The sequence below is a fragment of the Triticum aestivum genome, chromosome 4B (genome assembly GCF_018294505.1).
Source record: "Triticum aestivum cultivar Chinese Spring chromosome 4B, IWGSC CS RefSeq v2.1, whole genome shotgun sequence".
In the NCBI taxonomy this organism is placed as follows: Eukaryota; Viridiplantae; Streptophyta; class Magnoliopsida; order Poales; family Poaceae; genus Triticum; species Triticum aestivum.
This window is the reverse complement of record NC_057804.1, coordinates 364,664,906-364,689,600: the sequence shown is the minus strand read 5'-3', so window position 1 is coordinate 364,689,600 and position 24,695 is coordinate 364,664,906. Positions and strand designations below refer to the sequence as shown.

Below are 24,695 nucleotides of genomic sequence, written 5' to 3'. Positions count from 1 at the left end.
CGCAGCACGAGGCGAAGCTTTTGTTTTATACAAGCGGTTGATGTGCAACACTTCATTCGGTGTCAGATTGCCAAAAGTATATATACTGTTACTACACCACAACACTTAATTGGGGGCAATTAACTGCCGGGAGAAATACGAGAACAAGGGCAAACTATCCGCCGGAAATACTATTACTGCCGGTAGAAGAACTTAAGGTCAAAGAAACTGCCGGCAGAAGTTGAGCAACGAGGGCGCACAAACTGCCAGCAATGATTTTCAACTTTCGGGTCATTATATCTGCCGGCACAACTAAACCCTGGCCCACTATCTGCCGGGCAGCGTGTGGCGCGAGACCAAAGTAATTGGGCTCAAATGCGCGCCGCGGGTGACCACGCGAGAGGCCCAAAATTTGTGCGCCAAACGAATAACAGGCCTCGAACCAGATCCACTCCACATGGAACCCTCGTCCACAAGTCCTCCTCCCAGACCAACGCCGCCGCCGCCGCCGCCCCCATCCGCCCTCCGCCCTCGACCTCATCCACCAACCTGTGCAACCCCATCGGGGTACACGCCCGTCGACTCATCGTTGCCTTCCTTCGTCACCGCCACCGGGGCGGGTCAACTGCGCCGGTGTGGCGAGGCCGAAGTCAACGTAGTCTCCCTTGATACTGTGGGCGCGGCGACGACAAGCGCGAGATGAATCAGTGTTCTTGGCACCTCTGCCATCTCAGGGTCATCGCGCCACCACCACGCTGGCGCGCTCCACTTCTCCATGGCCCTCTAAGCCGATGAGCATGGGTGAGCTCCCTACCACTGCTCCCTCCACCGCGTTGGCATGAGCGGTGCCTGCTCCTCCCTACGTTGGACAACACGCTGCTCAGATCTGTCATGGTGAAATCTCCTCATCTTTCCCGTGGCACTCCTGTGCTCAGTGGAGGTGAGGATGTTAGATTTTTTGGTGTGAGCTTTTGCCCAACTTCTTGGGTCGATTTTCTTTTCCTGCTACCAGACCGCCAGCGACCATGGCCTTTGTACCTTTTCCTGTTCATGAGCTTGGAGAGCTGAAACTTTGCTATTTGTGCCTACCTTTGGCCACAATGTTTCTTAGCAAATATTCATCATCTTACATTTTATATATGATATTCTATTTTGCCACTTGAAAACAATAAGGGAGTAGAATAACTAGAAAAGAAGAATGAGGCTAGACCCTTTTGAAGGAATCTGCTGTCCTAACAAGGAACATGTAAAGAGCACTCCTGGGAAAAAGAAGGAAACAACAATCTTGCAAATGAATAAAGAAACAAAAGCTTGATAACAAATTTTTCCATTAGTAGTAACACCTCTCTTCACACATAATCTGATTTTCAACACTATTAATTAGGATCTACATGATTGGAGACACTAAGTCATCACACTGGTTAACACAAGTAATTTGTGAGAGGAACACAAGTGAACTTTACTGTACTTATATCTGTTCAATTTTCTCTCAGGAAATCCTTTTTTATGAACTGATGGTGGGGCTCAGCAGCAAAGGTATACATGTGTGGTAGCCGCTCTTTACGTATTTTTTTCCTAGTACATATACTTTCTCTTCTTAACTGGGGGCTTTTTCAAAAGGGAAGGATCTCGTGTGTAAAAATTGGTTGACCTTATTTTCTATTCATCCTGAATGTACTGAAGTGTCAACATTTGTGTATTGATAACTAATCGTAATAATCTTGATATAAGATATATATACACACTGAAGTCTGAAAACATGCTAGTAAAACAACTTGCTTGGAAAGCGACACTACATTTTATATTGAATGAGACTGCCACTGCCACACCTTCGGTTGCTATATAAACAATGCAGTTATTGAGAAAATGGAGTGGGATGTCATGCAATTGAACTGAGTGCAAATATTTAGTTTTTTATTAAAATTATCAGTAAAAGGAAGAGACAGAATTTGTTAATGCATTTACGCCATTTAGCTTGTTCAAATATTTCTTGGAGTGATGTCAACAGCAAGTCTGAATTATATCTGACCTGCAGCCATCGTCTCATATTTTTGTGTGCTTTCCATACTTCTGTTTATCTTTGTTAAGATAAGTATGAGTGGTATTCTTGTGCAATTTTCTTAATCAGGCTTTTGTGTGAGGGTGCATATCTTCGGAAAAAAGAATGACAAAAGGCAGGAGAAAGTGACATGGACAATAGATTAGAAGATGCAACGGCAGTGTGGGTGATGGAAGAAGAAGAACAGAGTGTTAGAAGATATAATGAGATGATAAGGTCTCGAAATGTTCATTATCTCGTGGAAATTATTAATGCCTATGTAGCTTGAGTTTCCGACTTGTTGCAGATTTCCCAAAGATACACAAGTTGATCGAGGTTTGGAAGATCTACAAGTTGGAGCTGGAGGTTTGGAAGACCTACAATTAAGTTGCTGTTGTTATAATGTAATATGACTTGTTTGTTGAACCTGGAGATGGTGGCAAGTATTACTGTACTCATTTAGGTGATTGTTTTGGCACATAAGCCACTGTATGATCATTTTGGTTGTGGCACATTTAGAAACATAAGTTATTTTCCTTTTGTGGCACAACATCCTTATATGGTTGATTCATATGTATATGTATCTAAACATAAGTATTCGGTATGTATGTTTATCAAACGAAGTTTAAAATTTTGGATGAGGCCTATATGTTACTTTGATTGAAGTGAATTTATTAGTTGTGTGTTATTTCCTGATTGCTGGAACACGGTACATGGATATTATAAATTATGTGTATCTTGCCCAGAACAGTTTGCTAGTGACATACAACGTGATGGCATAGTAACTGCCGGGTGAACATGTTTTTGCCGTCTGTTCTATTGTCGGTAACCTGTAATTCCTATGCCATGCCTAATCTGCCGGGAGAAAACAAACTGCCCGCAAATACATAGGCAAGGGCAGAGAAACTGCCAGGAATAGTTTATCTGCCGGGAGAAGTAATCCCCGGCAGCCGTTCTCGTGGCAGTTCTATCTGCCGGGAGAACCAGCCTCCCGGCAGTTTATCTGCCCTCTTAAAGTGTTTCTTCTGGCAGATTATATGCCATTGCATCAGTGTTGTGGTGTAGTGTGTAGTACCATCATCATTGCTCGACTTTTGGAAGAGGCTAGGAGCCAAACGCAAGGTCACCTAGTGCTAACCTTTAGCAGCAGTACAGTACTATAACCAAAGGTGGGCCACCTTTTTAGAGCATGGTTAAATTAATATAGGCGGCATAAAATCCGTCTGGGTGGCCTGACGAGCCTGGCAGTTACATGCAAGGCAGCTCGCTGCTCCACCTACCTCGCCTAGCCCGACGGAGCCAGTTGCCACCCTAAGCGAGCATGTGATTCCACAGCAGGCCGCTCCAATCTTGCATGAGAAAGAATGACGAGTTTCTCCACGCTGGCTTGTCGGGGAGCACGGGGGCACGAGCATCATCGCTGCCCTTGACGCTGCCGTGTTGTACATCGCTTCCAATGCCTGCAACTGCGTCATCCGCTGTCGCCGTGCGCGTAGACGTGCCATGCAGGCAGAGAAAGAAGCCGCCGCAGATGTCGACGAGGTGACGCGGCTACACAGATGTCAACGAGGTGATGGCCAGCACATCCCCGCTGGCCGCCATCATGGAGGATAACTAGAACATGGGAGGCCGCCGCCGATTGTGTCCCATCAAGGCTACCGCTGAGGCGACGTCGACGAAACCAGCCGGTGTCTTGCACCTTTCTTCTTCAGCTGGATGCCGGAGGAGGACAAAGAGACCGGCCAGCGACCATTTAGATTAGGTATATTAATTATACCTTTAGCTCTAGACGAGCACATCTTATTTAATGTAAATGTAATCAAATCTATCATGTTTATATGAACTTCAGCCATATTTGCACGAATTTGCGTCAATGTTCGCGCTCTCAGGCGAGCGATGTTCGTCGCTGGAGTGGGATGATGGACTCTGTAGTGTCATGCACGTACAACCTGAGTGGATTGCTCCAGTGGTCATCACACATGTAGTGTCATGCAAAGCTTCATTTATTAGGTTATAGAGTCATTTTGTTTTGGTATGTGTGATGTCACTCATAGAATGAGTAACTAGCTAGGCCTTGTTCGGTTCAACCTCCTCCCAAGGGGTTTGGAGAGGAATGGAGGGGAATTTCTCTTGTACATGATTTAATCCCCCACAATCCCTGTTAATCCTCGTTAAAACCCCTTAAATCGCACATACCCTTAAGGTTAAAAATGAGCGGGACTATAGAGGACAAGGTACAAACTTCAGGGATTTAAAGGTGAGGGTTTGTTTTCGATTAGCTCTACAACCTCAAGGTTTATAAATCGGACTTCACTCTACCCTCACGCACATGTGTGGGTACACTCACGGTGGAGCGCATTTGCACACGAAAAGGCAGGTAATGTGTCAATTTCAGACATCTAGTCATCCACTTAATGTCAACCATACCAAGTGCAACATGAATGCGATGGCGCGGTTATTGATCGAGTTTCTTTTTACCGGTACGTTAAATGAAAAGATGGCTCCACGCGTATTCAATTTAAAATGATCACTATAGAGAGAAAAACAGTTACTACTCCACTAGTCCACTTTGGGACTTGCTTGCTACGATTGGTCTGTTCTTCTCACTCTCTCACCCCCTCCAGATCTAAACAAGACAGCTGATGACCCACAAGTGTAGGGGATCTATCGTGGTCCTTTCGATAAGTAAGAGTGTCGAACCCAACGAGGAGTAGAAGGAAATGACAAGCGGTTTTCAGCAAGGTATCCTCTGCAAGCACTAAAATTATCGGTAACAGATAATTGTGTGATAAGATAATTCTTAACGGGTAACAAATAACAAAAGTACCTAAAGTGCAGCAAGGTGGCCCAATCCATTTTGTAGCAAAGGACAAGCCTGGACGAACTCTTATATAAAGCAAAGCACTCTCAAGGACACATGGGAATTGTTGTCAAGTTAGTTTTCATCATTCTCATGTGATTCGCGTTCGTTACTTTCATAATTTGATATGTGGGTGGACCGGTGCTTGGGTGCTACACTTCCTTGGACAAGCCTCCCACTTAAGATTAAGCCCTCTCGCAAGCATCCGCAGCTGCAAATAAGAATTAAGATAAATCTAACTAGAGCATGAAACATATGGATCCAAATCATCCCATTACGAAGCAACGCATAAACTAGGGTTTAAGCTTCTGTCACTCTAGCAACCCATCATCTACTTATTACTTCCCAATGCCTTCCCCTAGGCCCAAATCATGGTGAAGTGCCATGTAGTCGACGTTCACATAACACCACTAGAGGAGAGACAACATACATCTCATCAAAATATCAAACGAATACCAAATTCACATGATTACTTATAACAAGACTTCTCCCATGTCCTCAGGAACAAACGTAACTACTCACAAAGTATATTCATGTTCATAAAAAGATGAGTATTAATTATCATTAAGGATCTGAACATATGATCTTCCACCGAATAAACCAACTAGCATCAACTACAAGGAGTAATCAACACTACTAGCAACCCATATGTACCAATCTGATGTTTTGAGACAAAGATTGGATACAAGAGATGAACTAGGGTTTGAGAGGAGATGTTGCTAGTGAAGATGTTGATGGAGATTGACCCCCTCTCGATGAGAGGATCATTGGTGATGACGATGGCTTTGATTTCCCCCTCCCGGAGCGAAGTTTCCCCGGTAGAACAGCTCCACCGGAGCCCTAGATTGGTTCTGCCCAAGTTCCGCCTCGAGACATCGGCGCTTTGTCCCGGAAGATTCCTTGTGATTTTTTCTTGGTAAAAACCCTTCATATAGCAAAAGATGGGCACCGGGGGCCTGCCAAGAGGCCCACAAGGTAGGGGGCGTGCCCAGGGGGTAGGGCGCGCCCCCTGTCGTGGTACTAAGTCTGACAGTAAGAGTAGGGGGTACGTAGGAGGAGGGAAGGTCCTAGCTACGGCGAGATTGTACACATGACATTACGAGTTCAGGCCCCTCTCAGAGGAGGTAAAAGCCCTACGTCTCGGTGCCCTGAGGCGGTGCCCTATGGGTGTGTGTGTGTTACAGGGGGTGCAAACCCTTGAGCCAGAGGAGGGGGTGGCTTATATAGAGTGTTCCAGGACCACAGCCGTCCCCCATTATAGGGTTCAATGTACATTAAGACAGGGTGTTACTGGTAACACCAGCTATAAAGAGCTATTAATGATCTTTAAGAGTATAGAGTGAACGCCCGATCGTTGCCATCCTGAGTGACTCTACGTCTTTTGTACTCCGAGTGGTTTCTTGTATGGTCGAGTGACTTCATCTTGGTTGAATGGAATTGGAGGTATCCGAGTGAGGTAATTGGTCGAGTGGATTGCACTCCATGGTTACTTCAGTCGGTATCTCTTGTTATACTTTGAATGTCCTTGATTCTAGGGTAGTGACCTTGGGTAGGGCGTATAGATCAGGCCTATGACCATACCCTAGGTCCATGGCATCATCTTTAGCCCCCGAATGGATTGAGGTCTGAGAGAAAAGAGAGTAGAAGTTGATCCTGTCCTGATTTTTATGCTTCGTAGGCATTCTTGCTGAGTTCAGGAATCATGTTGAAACTTCAACTTTATTTCAGTCGCCTTGATCAATTCAGAGGTCATCGAGTGAACTTATACTGGCAGTCTTCGAGTGTTGATATGCTATGAAATCTTCGGCGCGATTGGTTACTCTGTGGTTCCCTGATCTCACGGGATTTGAAACTTTGGGGAAACACGCGGGACGGAGCGCGCCGCAGTAAACGGGGTGGATAGATAGGGGCGCCTCGATTCTTGCACCACCTTTTTCGCCATGTATCGGGCGTGCGACTGTTGTGGATTTGACAGGATTGCTCGGGCCCACGCGTCAGCCACTCGGAAGCGGGCTCATAAAAGGCATTGGGGTCGATGCGTTTGCACAGTGCGCCCTATTCCCCTTCTTCCTCCTCTACTTCCCCATTGCGTCCTCCTCCAGTCTCGATACCGCCGCCCTGCCCGTGCACAATCCGCCCAATGCTTAAGGACAAGACGGCGACCCTAGAGCGCGTGAAGAAGGCGATGGCAACGGCGAAGGACAAGAAGACGAGTCGGGGGTCGTCGTCGAGGTCCGGTTTGCCGCCTGGCTGGATCCAGGGGAACTTGATTCGGTCCACGCTCCGGAAAGAAGATCTGGAGGATCTGGCCACCATGGGCTTGATTGCTGACGGGTCTTGGAGGTTGCCGAAGAAAAATATCGAGCCTCAGCCACAGGAGGGTCAGTGCATCCTCCTCGCAACTCATGTCGACCGTGGTATCTCTTTGCCTCCGCATCCCTTATTCCGGGGTGTCCTGAACTTTTTCGGTGCCCAACTTCACTATTTATCTCCCAACACTATCACATACCTTTCTGCATATGTTTCTGTAAGTGCATCTAGTGCCCCTTAGTGATTTTGGTGTATTGAAGACTTATAGGTTAAGGGACTAATATGTTTGTGAGTGTACACAGGCTCTATAAGTAAATGAGGAGTTTGATATTTACAGTGAAAGTCGACCCCTAAAAATGAATGTTTTCGACTGAAGAGTTTGGTTCTCCTGAAGACTTTGAAAGTGAAGAAATTGGTGTAACCTTGAAGACTTCGATATTCATGCGAGGAACCTGAAGCGTGAAGACTTTTGTTTTCATAGTTTAATTTTCTTCTTCTTGAGTCATAGGAAACACCGTACTATTAAAGGGGTTCGAGGTAATACTAAGGAAACATATTTCCATGTGATGCTCATCTCAAAACCCTACACCTACCCAATCCTTTGAGTAAAGCCATTGGAAATCTCATATCAGTTCAGTCAATTTCTTCAGTGACAGAGACGAAGATCTTCTGGTCTCTGGGGAATTTTTCTGACTGAGAAGTTAGGAATTCGTCAATGCGAATTGCCTACACAGTGAGGAACATGATAGCCCTGAGGAATTCGAACCTCAAATCCGACCGTTGCTGTGCCACACGCCAGCTGTCCCAAAATATCCTACCACCTAACGGTCATATCAGACAAGGGCATTTATGTCTTATCATGTCGGGCTGCTCCCTAGGCTATAAATAGCTGCCCCTATAACCACTAGCTGGTTGGCTGCTCTGAGAGAAACTAACACTTGTCAATTGAGAGCATCCCATTCCTCTGAGGACTTTGAGCGAAAATCATCAAGTGAGGAAAACCCAAATCCCAAACCCAAACTGTCGGTGTACAAAAGTAGGGGCTCTACTTTTGACCCCTTTACTTGTGCACGGTCAGTCAGAGCCTCCCGCCACGGGCACGCACAAACACGGCAAGAAAGGGAAGCCGGAGAGGAGCCGACGCCGCAAAACGAACGAAGCAACAACAAGGACCAAGGCCACGAAGATTAGATGGGCGAAGCAAGTTTTCCCGGCAAGGACCCTTGTCGGGGCAGCTCGCCCACGCCAACCGAGTGAGCCACCCTTGAGCCCACCGACGATTGGCAAACGCGTTGGGACAAGGCTCGGGAGGCACCTCTGCGGTGGCATACAGATCTTTGTGAAGACATAGAATGCTCGAGATCAAGTAAGGATAGGATGGCAACCATCCTCACCGAAGGAACCCACAAGCCCCCCGGCAAGATCCTTGTCGGGGACGCCAGTGCGCCATGACAAGACCCTTGCCGGGCCACCCGACAAGGCCCTCGCTAAGCGCACCGGCAGGGCCACTGCCAGGCCCGCGCCAGCTAAGTCTTCACCACCGTTCGCACACAGCTGCCGACCCAACCAGCTGGGCAGGCACCTGCGTGGCAGCATGCAATCCTTCGTGGAGGCTCCACCACCGCACCACCTCAGCTGCCTGCCTGCCTACATGGCACCGCATGCATCGCCGGCTAGGGAGCATGTCGAAGCGAGGGGGAGCGGCGACGGACGGGACGGGCCCCACCCCCTTCCCCGATAAAGTGGAGGGACACCTAAGCCTTGCATTTAATGCACCTTGTCCTGTAATACGGGCGATAAGCTCGTGCTACTGTATCACTTTCCACCTCCTATGTGCCACTATGGCTTCCCCTTTCGCCTATAAAAGGAGGACCATGGCACACAGAGAAATGATTCGGCTCTTTCGAACCCCACAACACCCAGAGCTAGTTCGAGAGCTCAAGAACACTAATACATCCACCAAAGCAGGATCTAGGGTTTTACGCATCGTTGCAGCCCGAACCTGGGTAAATCCCCCTTGTTTTGTCTGTTAGTCCCGCTCTTCTCACGATCCCTGCGGCCTGGAACCGTAGAAGGGATTCCAGTGATCCCATAGGTGTCGTTTCCCACCGACATCTTTGGCGCGCCAGGCAGGGGGCGCTATTGTGAGAATCTGGTCTAGCAGTTGGCCTAGCTGTTCTTCATCGCCATGGCTCCTAAGAAGAAGGCAACCACGGCGATCAGTTCATCCGGGACCAAGTTGTTGGCCCCGACGCAGACCAGTAGCGGGCCAGTCGCGGAGAGAACCCGTGGCGTGGCTCGTGAACATCCACATCACCCTGGTGGTTCACACCTGGCGAGTGGCGCTATTCGCGCGCCAGGCAATGAGCCACCAGTCGCGGGCTCCAGAGACGGAGTCGGCCCCCCCGTAGGTGGCGCGGGGCCCCTCAGGGGTGCCGCCGTTGTGCCAGGCGGCGGCAGGGTGACCTCCAAGATGCCAACACCGGCGCCCATGGTGCGCTCCTCTCAGATTGTGCGTTATGAGCAGCGTCACCCTATCCCAACGGTTCCCGAGCGAGGTGTATTCCCCGCCTCCATCCCGACTGCCCCGGGCATCGGCCCGCCGCGGTGACGCTCGTGATGATATCTCCATCATGTCATCCGACCCGCGAACCAACCGCGATCAGCACCAGGTCCTCCGGGAGCGGGCTCACGAGGACGCTCGAACTATGATCGAGCGCCGACGTGACGCGCGTCACCAGTCGGACAGGCGGGCAGGGCCCTCTATGGACCACCCAGTGTCGGGAGGCTATGGTGGCCTACCTTACAAGGTGGGTTGTCCGGCCTTCACCCGTGAGCTGCGGTAGTTCCAGTGGCCCTCCCACCGTACGTTCATTCCCGATGTTGGCGAGCAGTACAATGGCAAGACCCACCCGTCCTAGTTCCTCAGCATCTACACCATCGCGATGCAAGCTACTGGGGCCCGCGATGATAAGGTGCTTGCCAACTACTTCCTGTTGGCACTCAAGCCTAATGTTATGTCATGGTTGATGCACTTGCCGGTGGATTCCATCTCTTCTTGGGTGGATCTATGCCATGAGTTTGTTGGCGCCTTTACTGGAGGTCACCAAGCTCATGGCCAGGTCAATGATTTACACATCATCCCCCAGAAGGAAGGAGAAAACCTGCGCAAGTACATCCAAAGGTTCAGCCGGGTGCAGTACAACATCCCTGATGTTCATTCCGCCGCCGTGATCAGTGTGTTCCACCAGAACATGCGCAATCACAAGATGCATGAAGAACTGGCGATGAACAAGGTTAAGGATGTGGCCGAGCTCTATGTTCTGGCCGATTGGTGCGCTCGTGCTGAGGAGGGAAGAAAGTACCCCGGCGAAGATGCCGGTGCGGAAACCGACTCCACTGGCGATACCGCCACCCCAGCAAAGAAAGGCCGACACCATAATAGGAAGCGCAAGGGCAAGGCCATGCTTGCCGTCGAGGGATTCGACGACACCGGTACCACCAAGAAGACCAAGGCGAGCGACCCCGGCAAGGAGGTTGCTAGGTGTGACGCTTGCCGGGCCTTGGCGGCTACCGACAAGCTAGGAGGCTCCGACAAGAAGTAATGCAAGATCCACCGCACCAAGGGCCACGATCTCCAAAACTGCCGGCAGGTAGAACTGCTCGCCGAGAAGCAGAAAGCCGAGTATGAGCGGCGGGACAAGGAGAAAGGCCCGGATGGTGCCGAGGGATCCGGCAAGAAACGTGGCGGCCAAGGAGGCCACCGCGGCAAGGATAATCAACAAGAGAGGCCCGCCCGGGGCCATGACAAGAAGCAGGAAGATGATGATCATGACGAGGACGACGAGCCCGGCGACCACGAGTTTCAGAAAGCCACAGAGGCCATGTGCGTCGATGGTGGCGCCTTGCTGCATACGTCTTACCTCCAACTCAAGCAGTGGGCGCGCGAGGTCGCAGCGGTGGAACCATCATTCGACGAACGAAAGCCGCTGAAATGGTCCAGCACTCCCATCATCTTCGACACCGAGGACCACCCTGGCTGCACCACTGTGGTCCAGTGCTTGCCGTTGTTGGTTTCACCAACAATCCGCAACCTCAAGGTGACGAAGATGTTGGTTGATGGCGGGGCCGGCCTGAACTTGATCTCGCCCGTTGTGGTCAGAAGGCTGCAGATCCCTGATGGAGACCTCGAGGAGACGGGTACGTTCCAAGGGGTTAACTCGGGGAGGAGTCAGCCGAAGGGGAAGATCACGCTCCCCGTGACGTTCGGAAGCGAGCTGAACCACCAGACGGAGAGGATCCTCGGTCGCCCGGCGCTAGCCAAGTTCATGGCGGCTTCACACTATGCCTATAACACGCTGAAGATGCCCGGGCCGATGAACATCATCACCATCCCCTCTGACAAGAAGGACGCGCTAATCTGCGCCAACCAACTATACTGGGAAGCAGTTGCAGCAGCTGCCGCTAAGGCACCTGCTCCTGCCGACAGAGCCTCGGAGGAGAAGAAGACCGGCGAGACCCCTCGCACCCACTCTGGCAAGCGCACCTCTTCGGTGTGTTGCGCTTCCATTGACAACGTGCCAGGGAGCTCCGCCAGAAAGAGCAAGAAGTCCAGAGTTACACCACCAGAGACCAAGAAGGTGCCCATCAAGGAGGACAACATGGGAGGAGCTTTTACCATAAGCTCCACCATCGACAGCAAATAGGAAAGCGATCTCGTCACCTTCCTGCGGGCAAATGTCGATGTGTTTGCATGGCAAGCCTCCGACATCCCTAGCGTTCCCAGGGAGGTGATTGAGCACCACCTTGTTGTCTGTCCTCGTGCGCGGCCTGTCAAGCAGACGGTCAGGAAGCAAGCTCTAGAGAGGCAAGAGTTCATTACATAGGAAATCAGAAAGCTAGAGGTGGCAGGTTTGGTAAGGTGAGTACTCCATCCGACGTGGTTGGCCAATCTGGTAGTGGTGCGCAAGGCAAATGGGAAATGGAGGTTGTGTATTGACGACACAGACATCAATAAGGCCTGTCCAAAGGACCCTTTCCTGTTGCCGCACTGGGTGTGACCTCTTATCGTTCCTCAACGCCTACTCAGGATACCACCAGATCTTCATGACGAAGGAAGACGAGGAAAAGACAGCATTCATCACCCCATGTGGTATGTATTGCTTTTTATGGAGGCCTTTCGGGTTGAAGAGTGCTAGATCGACCTTTGCAAGAGCAATCCAAATCGGTTTTGAGCCCCAGCTTCATAGAAATATGGAAGCTTATATGGATGACATAGTGGTCAAAACCAAGGACAAAGCAACCCTTGTGCAAGATCGGGAGGAAACGTTCGGGAACCTGCGTAAGATCAACCTCAAATTGAACCCTGAGAAGTGTGTCTTTGGCATCCCGTCCAGCAAGCTTCTTGGGTTCTTTGTGTCCCAGCGCGGGATTGAAGCAAACCCAGATAAGATCAAGGCCATCGAGCAGATTGAGGCACCCAAGCGGATCAAGGACGTGTGTCGGCTCACTGGTTGCGTTGCTGCCATGAGCCGATTCATCTCCAAGTCCGCGGAGTGTGAACTTCCTTTCTTCAAGATCTTGAAGAAGGCAGGGCCAGTGGAGTCGACCCCAGAAGCCGAGGAAGCACTACAGGATTTGAAGAAATACCTCTCTTCTACCCTAGTGCTGGTTGCGCCCAAACCACATGAACAGTTGCTGCTCTATCTAGTGGGAACGAACCAGGTGGTTAGCCCGCACTAGTGGCGCAGAGAGAGGTCGGCGAAAAGGCAGCGACAGCGGCAGAGCCAACAGATGGCAGACCGAAACCCTCTCCGGCAGGGTTCGATCCCGGCGAGATCGAGTCCCCGGCAGGGGCTGGCGGCAGCACAACGGGACCCACGCAACCAGGTGAAGATGCACATAAGAAGAAGATGGTGCAGCACCCAGTGTACTTCATCAGCTCCCTCTTGCAGGGGGCTAGGTCGAGGTACTCAGCTGTGCAAAAGCTGCTCTTCGGCCTCCTTATGGCCTCGAGGAAGCTGCGCCATTACTTCCAAGCGCATGAGATCATAGTGGTCACCCGCCTCCCATTGCAACGGATACTACACAACCCAGATGCAACGGGGAGGATCGTGGAATGGGCCCTGGAGCTGTCAAGTTTCGGTTTGAAGTTTGAAAGCACCTCGACGATTCAGAGCAGAGTCTTGGCAGAGTTTGTTGCAGAATGGACCTCGACGCCCGACGAAGAGGTACAGGAGACCACTCTCCCCGGAAAGGAAACGGGCTGCAACTGGATCATGTACTTTTATGGTGCCTTCTCGCTGCAAGGCGCCGGTGCCGGTGTGCTGCTTGTCGCACCCATCGGAGAACACCTCAAGTATGTCGTACAGATGCATTTTCCCCGGAAGATGTCAACCAACAACACCGCCGAGTACGAGGGTTTGCTTGCCGGTCTCAGGATCGCGACAGACCTCGGAGTTAAGAAGCTCATCGTCAGGGCCGACTCACAGCTCGTCGTCAGGCAGGTCAACAAAGATTATCAAAGCCCGTTGATGGAAGCTTACGTAGATGAGGTGAGGAAACTGGAGGAGCGCTTTGACTGTATACAAGCGGAACATGTCCCTCAGGCGGAGAACGACATCGCCGACTACCTGTCAAAGCGCGCTGCCCTCAAGCTACCTGTTGAACCAGGTACCTTCATGCTTCAGTTAACCCAACCATCCATTGAGCCATTGACTGCCTACATGGCACCGCACGCCACCTCAGCTGCCTGCCTGCCTACATGGCACCGCATGCATCACTGGTCAGGGCGCGTGTCGAAGCAAGGGGGAGCGGCGACGGACGGGACGGGCCCGCCCCCGTCCCCGATAAAGTGGAGGGACACCTAAGCCTTGCATTTAATGCACCTTGTCCTGTAATACGGGCGATAAGCTCGTGCTACTATATCACTTTCCACCTCCTATGTGCCACTGTGGCAGCCCCTTTCGCCTGTAAAAGGAGGCCCATGGCACACAGAGAAAGGATTCGGCTCTTTCAAACCCCACAGCACCCAGTGCTAGTTCGAGAGATCAAGAACACTAATACAACGACCAAAGCAGGATCTAGGGTTTTACATATTGTTGCGGCCCGAACCTGGGTAAATCCCCATTGTGTTGTGTGTTAGTCCTGCTCTTCTCACGATCCCCGCGCCCTGCAACCGTAGAAGGGATTCCAGTGATCCCATAGGTGTCGTTTCCCACCGACACAAACCTACAAACCCCAAAGTGATTGAGCATCACTGAAGAGATTGTTCCTGTGTGGAACCGATGCTTGTTACCTTTGTGGACTGTGTATCCTCCAGACGGTTAGGCGTCATGGTCTGAGCATCCAAGAGGAACTGTGGATTGCCGGGTGACCAAAGTCTGTGAAGGTTTCGAAGTCACCCGTGAAGACTTACCACTACTGTTGGGCGAGGTCTGTGTGATCTTAGCTCAAGGAGAATACGGTGAGGACTGTGTGTCCGGGACTGTGTGTCCTTGAGTTTAAATACTCATCCGCTCCAACTAGACGTACAACTTTCACAACAGTTGGAACTGGTCTACCAAATCATTGTCTTTACCAAGCCAACTAGTTCTATTTCCTCAACCCTTTCATTTCTTCAGTTATGTGTTGATGTACCTGATCATTACTATTTGAAGACTTTGACTAAAGACTTTGTCTAATTCCTCAATCCTATTTGTTCAGTATGTTTGTCTTCATCCTGCTTATCCTGTGTTTACGCTTTCTGTACTCTGTGTTTGTCTTTCATTTCATCATGATGACTATGTAGTTGCTCTATTATGCTTATACCTGAGTACTTATTCCGCTGCAAGTAGTTCTTCACTTAGGAATTTCCTCACCCTGAAATTCCTCTATGAAGAATTCATAAAAAACGCCTATTTACCCCCCCTCTAGTCAACGTAACGCACTTTCAGTTGGTATCAGAGTGAGGTACTCCCTTGTTCTATGTGATTTTCGTTTAACCACCTGGAGTTTTAGTTATGTCGACTGCAGGAATGAGGAGTGTGCCCTGCCCCATCTTTGATGGTCATGAGTATCCCAATTGGAAGGCCATGATAAAGAAGCGACTCATGGCGATGAACAGCAAACTGTGGACCGTCACTGAGATTGGTCTTACCGATCTATTCAACCTCACAGCAAAGGATGTCATCTGCTCCTGTTTGTCCCAAAATCAGTTCAGGAAGATCATGCATCTCAACCATGCGAAGTTAATCTGGGACCGACTCTCTGAGGTCTACGAAGGCCATCGTACTCGTCATGATCCTTGGTTTGAGGATTTTAAGGAATCACTCAAGGAGATGACTTTCGCACATGAATCATCATCCTCCTCACCATGCCTTATGGCAAAGGGTGCGAAGGTAACAGAATGCTACCTTTCCGAATCTAGTGAGGATGAATCAGGTGATGATTTTGGACCTAACTATGTCTAGCTTTCTTCCCTTGCCACTAAACAACAAAGAGCTCTTGAAAGTTCAAAACATGCTAGATGAAAGTGATGGTATGTTGGGTGAGGAATTGGGTCGAACTAAGGCTTTGACTGATAGTCTTAAAAAACTTCAGTCAAAGTTTGACAACCTTCAAAATCATCATAACACTCTCTTATCTGTTCATGAAAAGCTTTCTTATGAATTTCTTCAAAGAAAGCAAGATATTGAGAAGTTAAAAGCGAGTTATGATGATCTTCAGAAGGAAAATGATTCATTGCTTGCTCAACAGATCAGTTCCGGTCAGGAAGAATTTATTCCGCCATTTCTTAAATGCATTGAGCGTGAATCTGCTAATTCATCACCTCAATGTTCAAATGCTTCACTTACTGCAAATTCTTCAACTGTCTTTGTGGTTACAAATTCCTCATCTAAGGATACCACATGTGTCACTAACGATAATGCAGGGCTGAAGGAATTGTATGTGGCAGGCATTTACAAAAGCCTCAAAGGGCATCAGACTCTATGTGATGTGCTCAAAAAGAAGATCTTGAACAGGAACCCTAGGAAAGAGGGTATTGCCTTTGAGAGGAAACTCAATGCTGATGGGACCTACTGGAAACCTGATCAGTACCCCAAAACCTCATGTGTTGCTGCGAAAGGACCTCCTGTAGACCCATGCAATTTATCTGGCTCTACCTCTGATTCTTCATATTCCTCTGATGAGTCATTTGACTCTAACTATAAACTATTTAAGAATCAGAATGGTGAAGTATTTGCTCGGTATGTTGGAAGTAACTGCAGGAACGGTCCCCCTATGAAGAAAATCTGGGTTCCTAAGAGGTGCCTTGAAAATCTTCAAGTGAATGTCATCATGACACCACCGATGAAGAATAGGAACCCCAGATTAAATTCTTCATATGGATCAAAATCTTCATATGTATCCAAGTCCTCATATGGACCAAATTCTTCACGTGGTTCAAATTACTCACGTGGATCAAAATCCTCATAATACATCATCGTGCTAACACTTCTGTTTCGCAGGGAAAGTCTAAAGGCTATGAATATGTGCATTATTGTTCAAACCATTATGTTCATAAGTCCTCGAAGAATTTCTTTGCTTATTCATATGCTTATCCTAACCACTCTTCTGTGAAACGAAGTGCATTGGCTTCTATGCCATCATTTTCTTATGGAGCTCGCAGAATGATGAACTCTTTGCCACCCCTCCAGATGTGGGTGGTGAAGAAAAAGAACTAATCACTTATGCAGGGTCAGGTCTCCAGATGAACTTAATCGTGAGAAGAATTTGCCGGAGACCTGAATGTGCTTGAAAGGACGCAAGCTAATCATGAAGAAATGAATCATTCATTTCTCACGTCCTCGTATTGCTATATCTGTTACTGTTTATTAAATTGATATCATATTCTTCACTGATTAAGTATATGGGCTCGTAAGTTGCACTAATTCATCTGCAGGATGAACAACCCAAAACTACTGAGTGGGTCCTCGATAGTGGATGTACAAATCACATGACTGGTGACATGAGCTTGATGATGGACATTGATTTGTCACCATCTCATCTGAAGCGTATCACCTACGCTGATAAAGGCAAAAGCATTGTATTAGGTCTGGGTAAGGTTGCAATTTAAAAGGATAAACACATGGACAAGGTCATGCTTGTTGAGTGCTTGGGATTAAATCTTATGGGTGTCTCAATGCTTTGTGACTCCAAAGTCTTCGAAGGCTTTAGGAAAGGAGACTTGTATATTGTTGATTTCTCTCTAGGACCACAGCCTGTTACATGCCTACTTGCAAAAGCTTCAGAATGTTGGTTATGGCATCGATGACTTGGTCATGCTGGGATGAGGAACTTGCATACACTTGCGAAGAAGAAGCACGTCATTGGCATCGAGCGTGTCAAATTCCTCAAAGATCATCTTTGTGGGGCTTGCGAGGCTAGAAAGATCACCAGAGCCAAGCATCCTGCAAAGACTATCATGACCACTTCTTGTCCTTTTGAATTACTTCATATGGATATATTTGGCCCTACTCATTATGCCATGTTCACTAGTTCTGCATCTTTATATGGCTTTGTCATAGTTGATGACTACTCTCGTTACACATGGGTGCATATCATCACTTACAAAAATGAAGTGCAGGAAGTCTTCTGACGATTTTCCTCAAGGGCTTCCACTAACTTCAGTGTGAAGATCAAGCATATCAGGAGTGACAATGGAACCGAGTTCAAGAACACTGGCCTCGATGAATTTTCCTATATGATGAGTGAAGAATATCAAATGTCTATGATGGGAGAGTTGAAATTCTTCTTAGGTCTTCAGATTCGTCAACAATACAATGGCATATTCATATCTCAGGAGAAATACCTCAAGGATGTGTTGAGCAAATTCGGCATGCAAGATTGCAAAGGCGTCAAAATTCCCATGCCCACAAATGGCCATCTATGCACTGATGAAAATGGTAAAGACTTCAATCAAAATGTATACCGCTCCATGATTGGCTCTTTATTGTACCTATGTGCATCTAGGCCGGATATTATGCTTAGTGTTTGCATGTGTGCTCGATTTCAAGCTACACCGAAGGAATCACACCATAAGGCTGTGAAGCATATTCTTCAATATCTAGCTCACACACCAACACTTGTATTATGGTATCCCAAGGGCTCTTCCTTTGATCTCATTGGATATTCAGACTCTGACTATGCTGGTGATCAGGTGGACCGCAAGTCAACATCAGGCACATGTCATTTCCTCGGACGATCCTTGGTATGTCGGTCCTCGAAGAAGCAGAACTGCGTATCACTCTCCACTGCAGAAGCTAAGTACATTGCTGCTAGATCTTGCTGTGCTCAATTACTATGGATGAAGCAAACACTCAAGGACTATGGCATCAACATGAAGAATGTGCCTCTCTACTGCGACAATGAGAGTGCTATCAAGATTGCTCACAACCCAGTTCAGCACTGGAAGACAAAGCACATCCAGATTCATCATCATTTTCTTCGTGACCATGTGTTGAAGGGCGACATCTCCATCGACCATGCAAGTACTGAAGACCAGCTAGCCGATATCTTCACAAAGCCCTTGGATGAGAAGAGATTTAGCAAGTTGCGGTGTGAGCTAAATATCCTAGAATCTTCGAAGCTTCTTTGAAAAGGACACACATCCTAACACTTATGCTGACTTGATGACTTAGATGTGCAACACATGAATTAACGTTTTTCTTCAATCAATGAAGACTAACCCTCTAAGTGTGAATAAATTAATCAAGAAATTGATTCTCAGAACCCTACGAGAATTGTACGCGGTGTCGGAAATCAGTTTTCTTATACGCTGAGTTACGCCACCACCAAAGTTGAAAATCTTCAATTTGAGTTTTTCTTCATGTTTGAAATTCCTCAATTTTTCAAATTCTTCAACTTTGCATTGTCTTCACTCTTTCCGTCATTGTTCTTCATTTGACTATATATATATATGGGTTTATGTCCTCTACATCATTCACTTATTGCTAATTCTTCAAGCTGATTTTTCTGCTAAGTGAATGTGATCGGGCCCTTCCCCCTCTATGCTAAACACAACCCAGTCTGTTCACAAATTCTTCATGTGCGTTCTCTTTGAAACTCATTCAAATTCTTCACTATGTCCTTGTAAGCTGAAGAAATTGCGAACGACAGTTTAAAATATTCTAATTGGAAATTTTCGGCGTTTGCCGCTCAAACCGTTACGCATTCCACGGTATACTTATCTACTCACCCAAGATCTCACATGATCTCCACCTCTCAGTACGTGGGTGACACAAGTCGCGCGAATGAGAAGGGTCAGGGGCACGTTCATCCAAATTCTTCGAGCGAATAGTTTTTCACCTCAGCTATAAATACCCCTTTCCCTTGCTCATTCCTCTTTTACTCCGCTCGACCTCACTCCCTCGCTCGAGCTTCTCAAGCCCTAGCTCCGCCGCTTACCTCCATTGTCTTCCTCCGCCAAGTTAGGGCGTGGAACATCCGAGACGATGAACTTCCAAATCTACTCTTACAGTTCATCGTGTTCTTCATCAAGGGTAATTAAAAGTTACTTTCACCGCATTTATTCTACTGATGATTTTCATCAAATCCTCAAAAGGTGTTTATCCTACAACCTCCACACTCTAAAAACCTAGCACAAATCTTCAGTTCTTGATCTGTGTCTCTAAGTGACGTTTTTCTTCATGATTCCTCAATTGTGTGAATCTCAGGATCCGCACAACTCCGGAACCTAAGTCAAAGAATGCTTAGTGAAATTCTTCAAGACACATCGGGTCAATTTCCTCAAACTTGTTCAATTTACAAAACCTTCTGAGAATGCATATGACCTCTCCAAATTCTTCGCACCAATACTCTGTTCACAGGTATACATGTCTGCTGCTGAATCACTAGGTTCTCATCAACTTAACTCATTTGAAGCGTTCCTCGAAGAAAAGTTGCATACTTGTTCAGAGAACTCAATTGTGCAAATTCCTCAGCTGAAGAAAATGGTAGATGGAAAAAGGACTCAGAAAGAAGGAAAGAAGCTTGAGGTCAATACTGCATTTGAGATCCCTGCGGATATCTATGTAGGGTACAGCACGCCTGATGAGGCAACTCACGGCAAGGAAACGAAGAATGAGCGCAAAGTGCGCATTCAGAGGATAGAAAGAAGATGGGTATGAGAGTGGAGGGAGTACAGAAATGTCACTCCCAAATACATGAAGAAATTCGCTCTCAACTCTCCATGCCCAAGACCTCCTCTGGCACCTGGCCAACTAGCTGATCCAATAAGCCTTAAACATGGTGAGGATTATGTTGATGAGTGGCCAGGCGGCAAGCAAAGCTGGCCAAGTAGGCCAAAGAAACAGTGAAGAAATTCAATGAGGATTCTGCTGCTGCCGCTGCTGAGGCTTCTTCAAGCTATAAGGCTATGCCAAAGAAGCCAGGCAAGAAACCACGTTCCTCAGCAATGCCCTCACGACCGAGTTCTTCTTCAATACCCTCACCACTACCAGGAAAAGGCTTGCTAGTGGCGCACTATAGGTGCGCCACTAGCATCACACCATTAGTAATTAATACTAATGGCGCACCCCTGGTGCGCCATTATTATACCATACAATAGTGGCGCACCAGGGAGTGTGCCATTAGTATGTCAAGTGGTGCGCCATTACTATCTGACTTAGTAATGGCGCACCACATAGAAGTGCGCCATTACTAACAATTTTTTTTCAAAACAAATTTAGAAATTTTTTTTCATATTTTTTTTTCGTTTTTTTCTTAATCTCGGGTCACTATGGCTTAATCTCGGGTCCATATGCTTAATCTCAAGTCAAATCACACTCCATGGTCAAACTTCCCGAAAGGTCACCCAACTCACACTACTCCGGCCCAAGCACGCTTAACTTCAGAGTTCTATCCAACCCCAGCACCAGCACACTTAACAGGCACTTGTTGATATATCTAGCATATCAATCCTATTAAACCTTGTTGATGTCTAAGAATTTGTTCATGTTCATGAGTGTGATGAAATTTTGAAAAAATATTTCAAACTTCCGTTTATATTACGTATCATATTTTGAACATTTTTTAAAAAAATTCAAAACTAATTTTTTTTCTGTTACTAGTGGCGCACCTAGCAAATGGTGCGCCAGTAGTAAGTTTGTTTTTTTCCATTTCCCCCCCTCTAGATCTTAAAAGCCGCAACTTTACGAGTAGATGCTTTTTCATATAAAAAACTTTTTAATCCGAGTTCGTATGCAAAAGTTATGCCCATTTTACAAATTCTAGAGAGATTTTGCAAATAAAGTTGAAATTCATATTTGTAAATTTTCCCAACAACTAGACCACATATCACATGGGAAACTTATTTTATTTTATTTTTTTTGACATTTCCATCATTTTCTTTTATTTTTTTAAAACTGAAAAGGTGGTCCACCGGGGGGGGGGGTGCATTCGGTGTAATTTTTGGGCAAAGTAACTAGTAATGGCGCACCACACCCACGGTGCGCCATTACTAGTTTTGAAAAAAATTAAAAAAAATAGTAGTGGCGCACCGAGGGTGTGGTGCGCCATTACTAGTTTTGAAAAAAAATTGTTAGTAGTGGCCCACCGAGGGTGTGGTGCGCCATTACTAGTTAAACTAGTAATGGCGCACTATCCCCTGGTGCGCCATTACTAGTTTTTAAAAAAATAAAAAAATTGTTAGTAGTGGCGCACCGTGGATGTGGTGCGCCATTAGTATTTGGACACTAATGGTGTACCAACACATGGTGCGCCATTAGTATATAGCAGTGGCGCACCACATATGTGGTGCACCATTAATGTCCATATTATCTATAGGCCTTTTCCTAGTAGTGCACAACCAATTTCCTCAGTGCCACCAAGGCAATTTCCTCAAGCTGCCCCAATTCCTCAGGCTGCTCAAATTCCTCGGGTTTCAAAACCCTCAGCTCCTCTGGCAAACTCCTCAGCACCTGTGCATCTCGCCACGTGCCAAAGGACCACTGGCATATCAATTGCCTCAGGAGCTTCAGCAAGTTCTTCTGCTCACCCTTCATTAACCGGTCCCACTCTGTTGAAGACCAAGGCCACTGCTGGACGAGGATCTAGACAAGGTCCTCATAAGAAGCGGGTGGTTTTTCAAACTCCGTCTGATGATGAAGCTGATGATGATGAATTAGCTGACATCATCATGGACAGACAGCAGCGGGCCGCTAGAGCCAAAGGGAGTGTTGTGCCTCTTCTAATCAATCCGAAGAAAATGCTCGATTTCATCGATCTATGGCACAAGGATCCAAATGCTCCAATTCCAGATTTGGGCCTCACTCCTGGACAAATTCACGTGGTGAGGGCATTCATAGCTGAAGAGAAGTGGAAGTATGACCAAGCCAGAGTGGCTAAGAAAGTGCAGTACAAGAAGCAGCGCTACCTAAAGGACAATTCCTCAGTCTTTCGCCTGAGCAGCTCATCGCACTACAAGCTGAAATCAAAAAGCTCAGCAAAGAATTCAATGCCTACAAGGCTGAATGGCAGGGTGCCAAAGTCAGATTCGTCAAGCTCACACAGAAATTCACATCAAGTACTGCTGCTGCGGTGCACATTGATGTGACTCAGGCTGAAGCATCTGCTCAAGCCACTGAAGGAATTGCCAGCAACGCTGATGAAAATCAGGCTACTGATGAAACTGCAAGCACCAGGGCTACTGAAGAAATTCCAGCCGCTGAAGAAACTGTCAGGGCAACCACTAGTGTTGCGCCTGAAGAACCTGCTAGGCAAGCTGAAGACTCTATTGCGGCGACTGAAGAAACTGCTCAGAACAGGCCAACTGCATCAGTTGAGCCTGAAGAAATGGATCCAACCCCCACTGCTCCGCCTGCACCAACACCAAGGCTAATTCTTCATTCTGCTCTGGAAGTGAAGAAAATCAAAGCTGCGGAGCGTGCTGCTTTGAATAAGAGGAAAGCATCAGCTGCCACAGAATCTTCGGCCCCCAAGAAGGCAAAGATTTTGACAAGTTCAATGGACAATCCCATTGATGTTGTTCCTCTTGCAAGCATGCCATCAAAGGAACTTGTTCCTTATGGTGAAGAATATCAGATTCCTGAAGAATCTGCTAAAGAAGATCCCTCTGCTGCTTCCACAGAGCAGATGGATGAAGAAATTGAAGTTGAAGCCTTCACTTGAACTCCTCAGGTATCATCGCCAACGCCTCAATTCATAGCTGAAGAGGCCGGCGTTGAAGAAATGGAGGTGGATGAGGATGTGGACATTGGCTGCACCACTCTAGTGATGAACGATAATTTTTGGTATAGCCAACACCCCAACTCTCCTCTGTTCACACCAATTCAACAAATTCCTCAGTCCCCAGCTCCAACTAAAGTTCAAATGGGTTCTGAACAAATTCATGCCACCCCTTCCATTCATAAAGAGATTCCAGCCACTAGTGCTTATGAAAATATTGAAGAAATGGAGGCCCAGGCTGCTACTAATGCAGAAGATATTCCTTAGCCTGCGGCTCCAGAAATTGACATACCAGAGGTTATTCTTCAGATTACTGACACTTCTCAGCCTCAGCCGAAGAAGCCATTCTCCAAAACTCCAAAGTTCAAGGCTGACGCCTTCTTCAATGAGCATGTATTCTTCACTGACTATAATCCATATGACTCTGCTCGTCTGAGGAGGAAGCGCTTCTGGACTGCCAGCCAAGCCAATTTCTATTCTCAAGTGTTGTTCGACAAGGACAAAGTCTTCGACCATGAGCATATTCCTCACGTGGATATGGAATCACTGCCTTGCTTCGTGCCAGTCCTCGCTGCCATTCATGATGCTGGCCTGCTCTATTTCTGCCCTGACATTTGCGATTGGAATGAAGAACTCATTCTTCAATTCTATGCGATGCTGCACATCACAGGCAATGCTGAAGATGTGAACTCTTGGGTGTTGGACTGGATGACAGAGAACACACACTATAAGGCACGAGCAACTGAATTGCTTCATGCCATACCATTCAGTCCTTCCCCAGAAGGTGCACGTCTTATGTACTCTGAAACTGAGCTGTCAGATCATTTCATCTAAGTGCTGATGAAGCCACTGAAGCCTGGACAAGCCTCAAGGACCAAATTCCTCGTGAAGGAATTGCAATATGTGTCGAGGATAGTCTATCGCATTCTGATGAAGACATTGAGTCCAATCAAAGGCCACGACTCGAATGATGAAGAAGTTGTTGGCATCATGAAGAATCTGCTTTTCAACATCATGCATGGTATTCCTGTGAAATATCATGATTTCTTGATGAGGACTTTGGCAAACGTTGCAATGTCCCCATTTGAGCTGAAGCCTTACGCTCCCTGGATTATGAGATTCCTCATATCAAGGTCTTCACTCCACTACAAAGCTGATACACTCAACCATGGTAGCTACTTGCCCCCAATTGAAGTCCTCAAACGGACATTTTCCTCAGCTGATGAAAAGGGCAAGGCCACTGCTGTTATTGATGAGGGCATTCGACCATTGGATGGACAGTTTCGCAAGGCTGCTTCATAC

At 47.4% G+C, this 24,695-nt stretch overlaps 1 long non-coding RNA gene across 2 annotated transcripts; it reads left to right on the top strand.

Annotated features, from left to right (window-relative positions):
* The first annotated feature begins 391 nt into the window (after window positions 1-391).
* Window positions 392-2,671, top strand: LOC123092193 (uncharacterized). Of its 2 annotated transcripts, XR_006444397.1 has the most exons (3): window positions 400-1,515; window positions 2,108-2,254; window positions 2,325-2,671. It is a non-coding gene; the product is annotated as an uncharacterized lncRNA (long non-coding RNA). The 2 variants fall into 2 exon arrangements; XR_006444396.1 differs by having other exon boundaries at window positions 392-2,254.
* The last annotated feature ends 22,024 nt before the right edge of the window (window positions 2,672-24,695 follow it).